Source organism: Physeter macrocephalus, chromosome 18 (assembly GCF_002837175.3).
Source record: "Physeter macrocephalus isolate SW-GA chromosome 18, ASM283717v5, whole genome shotgun sequence".
Lineage (NCBI taxonomy): Eukaryota > Metazoa > Chordata > Mammalia > Artiodactyla > Physeteridae > Physeter > Physeter macrocephalus.
In genome coordinates this window covers 87383924-87394824 of record NC_041231.1, presented here as the reverse complement: position 1 = coordinate 87394824, position 10901 = coordinate 87383924, and the positions used below count along the sequence as shown (strand labels likewise).

General features: G+C 37.5%; 1 non-coding gene across 1 annotated transcript; it reads left to right on the top strand.

Annotated features, from left to right (window-relative positions):
• Window positions 1-105, top strand: LOC112064381 (U6 spliceosomal RNA). Its single transcript, XR_002891495.1, has one exon. It is a non-coding gene; the product is annotated as a U6 spliceosomal RNA (small nuclear RNA).
• Window positions 106-10901: the final 10796 nt, after the last annotated feature.

The window sequence follows — 10901 nt, the reverse complement described above, 5'->3', positions numbered from 1 at the left end:
GTGCTTGCTTGGGAAGCACATACACTTAAATTAGAAGGATACAGAGAAGATTAGCATACCCCTAAGCAAGGATGACATGCAAGTCATGAAGTGTTCTCTACTTTTGTCATATATATTTCAATTTTTTTTTTAAAAAAGAAGATATAGAGAAATCTTGGATTAGTGGTTTTGAGGCAAATTACTGTCTTTTGGAAGAAAACAAAGTTAGATCCATATATTACATCCTACACTATATCTCAAAGTAAGTCATGGCTTAACTATAATATAACTTTAAGATACTAATAAAGAAATATATTAAGAATATTATAGGGCTTCCCTGGTGGCGCAGTGGTTGCGCATTACTGTCTTTTGGAAGAAAACAAAGTTAGATCCATATATTACATCCTACACTATATCTCAAAGTAAGTCATGGCTTAACTATAATATAACTTTAAGATACTAATAAAGAAATATATTAAGAATATTATAAACTTGTTGTAGGGTAAATTAATCTAGGGACTTTCCCAAACCCATTATAAATTGTCTGATTTGACTATGTGACAGTTTAGAATTTCTATAGAGTTAAAGGATCCATAAAAGAGGAGGCAGGACAAATAATTAATTAGAGGAAATATCTGCAAATATATAACAAAAGTGAAATATTTATAATCTGACAGGGGGTCCTTCAATCAATCAAAAACATCCCCAAAGAAACTATGCGGCACTTATGTAGAAGCAATCTCCCAATTTTTTAGGACAACAAATTTCATGTAAACATATAAAAATATGGGCTTCTCTCCCTTCTGATTTATGAAGTATAATTTAAAATAACTAGTTGATCACCAACTTGACAAAAATTTAAAAAGTGACTGTTTATATTCACTGTTGTTATAGAGAGGCAGTGGAGGGATGGACATTTTAACCTATTGGTAGGATTGTGTAAATTGAGTCAATACAATTGGAGTACTATTAGATAGTATTTAACATTAAAAAACTTTTATGATCCAGCAAAGTTTAGGATTCTTTTGAATAAAATCACTAGCATAACAATTTAAAGATATATTCATAACATTTTATAGTAGGTTTGATTCCTAAAAAATGTACAAAACTCTTGAATCAACCTACTCTAATCAGATGATAACAGCTAAATAACCTATTGTAGTCCCATGTCATTGACACTGTGACACTATTCTGAAGAATTAAGGGGCTCTATATGGTCTATATGGTCCTTGCTTTCCTAATTTTTTTCTTTAGAGCATATATTTAGTTTTGGGGAGAAATCCAATTTCTAAAATCTTATATAGAGCTTGCATTCATGTAAACCATTTTTTAACTCAGAAACTATGAACTGATAGAAATAGAAACCTGGGTTTCACCTACGTTGGAAACCTGGAAAACATGTGGACCATTTAACTTCTCTTTTAATTTTAACCAGAGATTTCCCAAATAGAGACAAGTTTTCTCACTTCCATAACCTTGACCATGTAAAAATAATCTGCATGTAACTTTGGACCATTTAACTTCTCTTTTAATTTTAACCAGAGATTTCCCAAATAGAGACAATGTTTCTCACTTCCATAACCTTGACCATGTAACAATAATCTGCATATAACTTTTGCATCATAAAACATATTGTGCATTCATGAAATTTTTGACAAGTACACAAATTAAAGAGAAGAAAAATTTCACTCAAGTCTAACCAACAAGGCAGCTACATTGGGTGCAATTCCTTGTCTTTTGACAGCATCCTAATCACAGTTGTTAAGTGTATGTTAACTAGTACAATTATAATTCTTATTTTCCATGGATGGGAGCCTCTCCAGAGAAATCTTACCTCTGAATCTCACAGCTGAGCTCATAACAGTTGTGTAAGGAGGTTGCAGCAAACACATGTATGTACTCAGCGAGTTCAAAAGGTATAATTGCACCTTATATGACAAATACAAACTAAACCAGAGCCAAGATTCACAGCAAATGAGAGCCTTCACTCTCTTGGGTGAGTAAAATGAAAATTTAGGATTTGAAAAAAAGAGGCCAAAAATAAAAATTAATTAAAGCAGTAATAATGGTGGGTCAAGAATAGAAAGTGCTATTTGAGCATTGGAGGCAAGTAAGTCAGGAAGTATCAGCTCGAGCAAGAATGAAAACTTGACTATAATCCACATATAATATAAACTTGATGGCTGAAAAGGATACTAAGTTTCCTTGAGTGTAACTGCAAAAGTTTTTTGTTCCATTTGGTACTATTTTAGTGCTGTCCAATAATGCCTTACTCTATTAGGATCTGCTGGGAATGAGTCTTTAAATATGTAAGATCACATGTATGAGTAGGTATTAACAGTATGGATCTGCAGACAGACTGCCAGGGTTTACATCCTGATTCTGTCATCTACTAGTTTTATGAATTTAGGCAATATATTAACCTCACTGTATCTTAGTTTCTTCTTCTATAACATTGAAATAATCATTATACTCACCTCATAGTGTTGTTTATTATTGAATATTTATTATTCAATTTTCCTATAGTCTCATTACAGTTCTGATGACTTTGGTGGGATTTTTTTCCTGTTTGTCTTAAACATATAAGTCTTTTCTCATCTTCTTTTTTACTTGATATATCAGTATCATACAAAGTGAATCAAGAATTGGACAGTAGGGGCTTCCCTGGTGGCGCAGTGATTGAGAGTCCGCCTGCCGATGCAGGGGACACGGGTTCGTGCCCCGGTCCGGGAAGATCCCACATGCGGCGGAGCGGCTGGGCCCGTGAGCCATGGCCGCTGGGCCTGCGCGTCCGGAGCCTGTGCTCCGCAACGGGAGAGGCCACAACAGTGAGAGGCCTGCGTACCGCAAAAAAAAAAAAAAAAAAAAAAAAGAATTGGACAGTAAACGCATATTACTCTTTGGAAGAACTTTAAAGATTAAGTGGGAGGCTACCTCCCTAGTGAGTGGGAAAATGTGAGGTTTATATTTGAAAAAATGACTCAAAATTTTTAAATATCCTCAAAATCACACTTGTAATTTCCTAGCAGGCTACTACCAATTTCCCTTTTTAAGCTAGCTTTTACATTTATTTTTGAAATTTCAGTTTTACTTATTTCTCAGTGGAAAAACTAATGCTTGCTCTTAAATTTGTCAAATGCAAAGTGAATGAAAGAATGAATGAATAGAAAAAAAAGCACTCATACTTGAACAAAGAATATGATCACCTATTATTAACATTTTGGTGAATTTTCTTCTTGTCATTCTTGATAAAGAATTTTGCTAATTTAAAACAACTTGAGAACAATTTACATATTTATTCTAAATTTATATAAATACCTAAACATATTTTCAAACTCTTAAAAAGTATGTTTTTATTTATTTATTTATTTATTTATTTTTATTTTTTTTTGCGGTATGTGGGCCTCTCACTGTTGTGGCCTCTCCTGTTGCGAAGCGCAGGCTCCGGACGCGCAGGCTCAGCAGCCATGGCTCACGGGCCTAGCCGCTCCACGGCATGTGGGATCTTCCCGGACCGGGGCACGAACCCGTGTCCCCTGCATTGGCAGGCGGACTTTCAACCACTGCGCCACCAGGGAAGCCCAAAAGTATGTTTTTAAAACACATAGGACTTCCCTGGTGGCACAGTGGTTAAGAATCCGCCTGCCAATGCAGGGACATGGATTAGAGCCCTGGTCCGGGAAGATTCCACATGACATGGAGCAACTGAGCCCGTGGGCCACAACTACCGAGCCTGTGCTCTAGAGCCCTCAAGCCACAACTACTGAGCCTGCGTGCCACAGCTATTGAAGCCCACACGCCTAGAGCCCGGGCGCCGCAACAAGAGAAACCATCGCAGTGAGAAGCTCACGCACCGCAGTAGAGTAGCCCCGGCTCGCCGCAACTAGAGAAAGCCTGCAAGCAGCAATGAAGGCCTAATGCAGCCAAAACAAACAAAAAAAACCCCACACAGACACACACACACTTCTAATCCATCCTCTTAGAGATTAACCAGTATTCTTTACTGGGACTGAGCAATACTTATCACTCTTCATTCCATGAGTGTCACAATATAGGTACACAACAAAATGTAAGTGATGATTCTAACCAAAGTAACTCCTCAACACTAGTTCCAAGAAATGAAAATACAGCTTTCCATGGAAATAAATTGTGTAATCCTGGCAGCATATCTCTGCATATTTTGTCTCTTAAATAATGTGGTATCCAGAGAGAACTGATTGAAGTACCCGAAAGTATGCCCAGGAGTTGTACTTTGAAATTATCACATTAGCACAGGACAGGGAGTAAAGGACAGAGAAGATGGTATTAAAAGAAGAACCAGAGTAATAATGTATGAAGATATGCGTTATCACCCCTGTGAGGGCTCAATAAGTGATTTGTTACTGCTCTTTAAAGAAACGTGTGACCACTTACACCCCCATTCCTCATACAACCATACCCACACATGCATGCACAGGAAGTGTGCATAGAGAGCATTTTCATTGTATTGCAGGCTAGAGGTGGAATAATTTTAAATTCATATTTGCTTTGATAAGGGGCAAAGCACTTACAGAAATGGTAATGAGCATATGCATTATCAGAATGTGAGACTGTGTGTGTGTGTGTGTGTGTGTGTGTGTGTAAATAGCCCTCTAGGAAACTTACTTAGGAGAACACAGTATCAGGTACATTTCAAGGGGTTGCTGATGCTTCATATGCACCTTTGAAATGGATAATATTTCAAGAGGTAGTGATGGGCAGAAGATGCTCAAGAAACAGAAAGTTGAACAGAACTACACAGACTAAAGAGTCAGAACATGTTGGGTAAACATGTGAAATCTAGTCTATCTGGAATGTCAGAATATGCTTATTGAGGGAACAAGAATGAAAATATATCTTAAGACCAGACTTTAAATTCCAATGTGGGTGACTGAAGGGTCACTGAGTCTTGGATAAGCAGTTTCCACAAGTTTACACTCTATTAAAAATTCAGAGCTGTAAGAGAAGTGATTCAAAACACCAACATCCAAATATTTAGATATTCATCCTAGAATTGACTGGAATGAGCTGAGTATATTTACATTTAGCACTAATCAAAGAACTCAACATGTTTCTGCCAGAGTTTGTGAAAAAAACTGTGTAGGGGAAAGTGGCGGGGGTGGTGGTGGTGGTGGTGGTGGTGGTGGTGGTATGAACTGGGAGATTGGGATTGACATTTATACACTAATATGTTTAAAATGGATAACTAATAAGAACCTGCTGTATAAAAAAATAAATAAAATTCTAAAATTAAAAAAAAACTGTATACACTAGGAGCATAACAAAGGTGAATTTTATCAACAGAATGCAGTGAATTCTTATAGAAGGTACATCAGGGTTGATCGCTGGTGGCCTCGGCCTGCAGCGGCTTGAAGCAGGGTTTTGGTTCCCGGCCAGTGACTGAGGTCGGATGGCGGCGGTGAGAGAACCGAGTCCTAGCCACTACACCAGTGGTCAGTGACAAGGCCCTGGCCCTATGGCTTTGCAGAAAAAGAATTCCCACGAAGACAGAAAGTAGTGAAACAAGTAAAGTATTTATTAGGAGAAAAAGAGTACAACATGTGTGGATACACCCACGGGTGGGCTCCAAGAGAGAGAGTCGCGACCTGGTGGCAGTTTAAATCACTTAATGGGGCATTTCTTCCGTGTTTCCTTTGACCAATCATTTTGATTTGCCTGGTTCAGAGTCCATATTTGGTGGATCTCAGGATTTTCCCATGTGTGCCTGCACGTCTCTTAGCCAAGATGGATTCTACCGAAGAGGCCTAAGGGTAAGTGAGTCTTAGCTGGCATCACTCCCCTTTCTGACCTCCAAGGAGCCTTTCTGTGCATGTGTAGTCGGGGAGGTGTCCTGACTTCAAGAATGAGGAATATGTGGACTCTTATCGTCTATCTGGGCAGGGCCCAGACTCCTCTCTCAATTGTCCTGTTATTCCCGGCTGGAGTATCTGTCCACAAGAAACGAACTCAAACCGTTTGCCATGTGGGCCCATCTGTCTCCTGCCTCAGGGTGACTAGACTCAAAACAACAAAAGAGAAAAATCTCTTTTTCTCAAGAAATTGGCCACAAGAGAAAGAGTTAACCTGTATTTGAAACAGCTAAAAACTGACTGAATATAGTAAATAAAGTCATTTCAGGTTGTCAGATCAATCTTAGTTTTCAAGAGCTATGGCACTTGAATAAGAGGATTTTTAAAAAAATGGATGAATTATGCCTTCTTAGAATGTAGATTTTATTTATTTTATTATTTGGAGAAAGACTATTTGAAAGAAATGACGGAACTTAATACTTATTAGGCAATCAAGTATTGTTCTGAAATACTTTGGACCACGGGGAGCATCATCTGTAAGGAATGAGGAAGCATCAAGTCCATTCACGTTTTTCTTATGTCTCTAGAAAGTGACTTGGTTTATTGCTAATTAAAAGTTTTTCAGCTGAGTCGTAGACAATTATATTTACTTATAATGTAGAGGTGATGTGTTTTGTAGAGTTGTGAACAATGTCTAGAGAAATAACCAACATTAAGATACTTTTTTTTTTTTTTAATAAATGTATTTATTAATTTTTTGGCTAACGCAGCCAAGAAATCTTCGTTGCTCTGTGCGGGCTTTCTCTAGTTGAGGAGTGAGGGCTTCTCATTGCAGTGGCTTCTCTTTGTTGTAGAGCACAGGCTCTAGGCACGTGGGCTCAGTAGTTGTGGCGCACAGGTTTAGTTGCTCCGAGGCACGTGGGATCTTCCCGGACCAGGGCTCAAACCCCGTGTCACTACATTGGCAGGCGGATTCTTAACCACTGCGCCACCAGGGAGGTCCCTAAGACAATTTTTACGGTACTTATTTTAACTTGATTCTTAAAACATATTCACCAACACTCATCATTGTAACATTAAAAAAGGATGTTTTGTAAAATATCTTGCTTGTTTTCTTATGCTGATATAAATGAACATCACCTTCAAGACTACTAAGTCAGAGTCTCAGAGAAGTGTGAAAGTGCAGGTAACATAAATGTGAGCACAATAAGCCAAATCTCTCAAACGAAACAGTGGGTCCGGTTTGGCCTTGGACCACCAGTTTGAAATATCTAAACTGCTGCCTTGACTTTCACATTTTTACAAATGGTTCATTTAAAATGTAAATTGCTTTAACCACATGCAGCCCTTTCACATGATTCTTTTTGCAGTTTATAAATGACTCTAAAGCAACAACGCAATTAACAATGCTTAATTATTTTGAAATGCTGAATTCTCATGGAATGTAGAATAATGGGTACTAAACAGTGTTATTTTAACCAGTGAATTAGCACATCAAGGAAACTTCACTGGAATATATACTGGTCTTTAAAGGTTTCTTTCTCAATCTAAAGTAATAGATCCACACACATTTACATTTTCAAGCTCTCTGCATACCAGTTCATTCAGTAACAAGATGTTCAGATGTGGGAAATTTGTTGCTTCAAATGCAGAGCCCGAAAACTGTAAGCGCACTGCCTTAAATTTACTGATGCACTTTATTTATCTTCCTAAATAAAACACTATGCTTTTACCAGTAACCTGGTGGCAGAAGAAGGAGCAGAAAATCCCTGAGGGTCATGATTGCAGGAAAAAGGAAGAACATGCCAAGTGGCTGGTTCTCTCATCCCCGTCTCCTGTACTCGCACTTTTTCTTTCCTTTCTTCCTTTCCCACTATATTTTGATGGGTTTTAATTTCCCTTATTGATATGTTTTTCAACGGTAACCTCCCCTCCCCAACTTTCCTTTTTGTCATTTTCCTTTTACTGTTTCTCCTGAGTTCCCCACTTTCCCTCCTCACCCTTTCCCTCTTTTCTCTGTGGATGCTTTCCTTTTCACTTTCTTCTTATACACGTAGATTGTATCTCGTTCTCTTTTTCCCATACTTACTATTTTTCTTCTAATGCCCACACAGTACTTCTTTGTATACTTCCATCTGCCTTTACTCTCCACCAGTTTACCTGCCTCTTGAGGTCACAGGTAATAATTACTAAAATGAGGAATTTTTAAAAACAGGTTACAGAAGTTCATCCTGAAAATTCTGCAGTCCATGAAATGTCAGAATGATTTCAGTGGATGGCATCCTGGGAATTGCTTTTCTTTTTCAAACTGGACTTGGTGTCTTTGGGAATGCCATTCTCTTTGTGTGCTGTGCTCATATTTTTCACTGTTGCGTATCAAACAGAGGCCCATATGCCTCATAATAAACCCACTTATCCTTGGTTCATATGTTACTAGTTTGTACTATACTCAGGGATCCTCAGGTATCCCTGAGGCAGAAGCAGCTTTGGGCTTCAGAACTCTCATGGATGATATTATATGTAAGACAAATACCTACACAGAGTGTCAAATGGCCTTTCCATCTGTTTGACAAGTCTTTTAAGCATTCTTCAAACCATCACCATGGGTCTTGGTAGGTCTTACTGGGCAGCATTTAAAGCCAGAAACCCATTGTGCATCTTTTACTCCTTTTTATTCATCTGGATGCTTAATTTACTCATATCTTCTGACTTAATAATCTCAGTTACAGTCTTAAGGAATGGGTCTCTATCCAGAGTCATTGTCAAATCTTGCCTCATTTTGGAAATGGATGACCTAACTAGGTGATTCTTTCTCACATTCATGGTCCTTCGAGATGCCTCCTTCCTGGGTTCTATGTGCTGGACTAGTGGATATATGATGCTTCGCCTCTACAGACATCATAAGCAAATACAGCACCTTCACTCAAGCACTCATTTCAAAATGAGCCCTGAGATGAGAGCAACTAAAAAGGTAATCAATTTGACTCTGTGTTTCATCTCTGTCTATAAGCTTGATATGATTTTTTCCTTCAGTCTAGGTTATTTTTCAAAAACTTACCCTGTGTCTTTGAATGCTAAGAAGTTCATCGGGGTGAGTTTTACCTTATTAAGCCCTGTGATACTTCTCAGCAATGACAAGCAACTCCACAGATTTTGGTCATCTGTTTTTAAGAAAAGTAGAAATTGATGACTAAAAAAGTGAAGTTCAGTAGTCATAATGATACCACATAGGAATAAATGCCATGCAATGAGGAGATACTGTCAATTTATTCAAAAACAAATTATAATTATCTAATTAATAAACAATGAAAGTTGATAGTGCTTTCACATTGTCTTGCCTTTAGAAAAATAAATTTTAAGAGCACAAGTAGAAAAATAATCTACTTAATAATAAAAAATATTGAAAGAACCTCTCTAGGTGAAAAAAGCCAATCCCAAAAGGTTACAAACAACTGTATAATTCCATATAAATGGCACTCTTAAAATTACAAAATTATACAAATAGAGAACAGCTTAGTGTTTTCGATGGGTAAGGATGAGGTAGGGAGGTGGGTGTAATTTAAGGCCACATGAGGGATCTTGGTGGTTTCAAAGATGTTCTGTTTCTTGACTGTATCAATGTCAACATTCTGGTTGTATTACTGTACTCTAGTTTTACAAGATGTAACTTACCACTGTGAGAAACTGGGATGTCTCTGTATTACTTCTTATAATTGTCTATGAATCTACAATCTGTCAAAAATAAAAACATTAATTAAAAAAATGAGGAAGTCCCTGGCAGTCCAGTGATTAGGACCCGGTGCTTTCACTGCCAAGATCCTGGGTTCGATCCCTGGTTGGAGAACTAAGATCCCATAGACTGTGCAGCATGGCCCAAAAAAAATTTTTTTTTAATTGAAATATTACAATGCATTAGTAGTTTGAAAAAAAAAGAGGGACAGAAAGGAGAGATGTTCTATGTCATTGTGAAGCTGATGATGTCACCAAAGGGAAATCCTAACAGCCCAATTTTAAAAAGGGCCAAAGATCTAAATAAACACCTCACCAAAAAAGGATCTGTAGATGGAAAATTAGCTTATGAAAAGACACTCCACCTTATATGTCATTAGGCAATTGAAAATTAAAACAAAAATGAGATACCACTTCATACTTATCAGAATGGCTAAAATTCAAAACACTGACAACACCAAATGCTGGCAAGAATGCAGAGCAATAAGAACTCTCATTCTTTGTTGATGGGAATGCAAAATGGTGCAACCACTTTGGAAGACAATTTGGCATTTCCTTACAAAGCTAAAATAGTGTTAATATATGATGCAGCCATGACTTTAAAAACTTGTGTTCACATAAAAACCTGCACATGAATGTTTGTAGCAGCTTTATTCATAATTGCCACAACTTGGGAGCAATAAAAATGTCCTTCATTAGGTGAAAGGAATGACAAACTGTGGTATGTCCAGACAATAGAATATTATTCAGCACTAAAAGGAAATAAGCTATCAAGTCCTGAAAAGACATGGAGGAATCTTAAATGCACACTACTAAGTGAAAGAAGCCAATCTGAAAAGGCTTCTCTATGATTCAAACTATATGACATTTGGGAAAAGGCAAAACTATGGAGACAGTAAAAAGATCAGTGGTTGCCAGGAGGGGGCATAAATTTATCATTTTTTTTTACTTTTATGAATCATGCTTTTGGTGTCAAGTTGAAGAACTCTTAGCCTAGACCCAGGTCCCAAATATGTCCTATTTTTTGTCAGTCATTTCATAATTCTTCTTATTGGATAACACCCAATACAAAAACCCACCAGCAAAGGCCAGCAGGAACACACTTATAGTTAACGAAAGTTAGATTTATTCAGCTTTCTGAGGCAAGTGAGAATGTACCCCAGGAAACACCTGAGAACATTTCAGTAAGGAATATATGGGAGGGTTGCTTGTTTGTTTTGTATACACACACACACACACACACACACACACACACACATACTAATATGTATATATAAAATATATATGTGTGTGTATTTGTTGTTAAATTATACGGGGCCTTTTTTTTCATATATAAATGTGCAAGAGAGAGTAGTTATGAGAGAA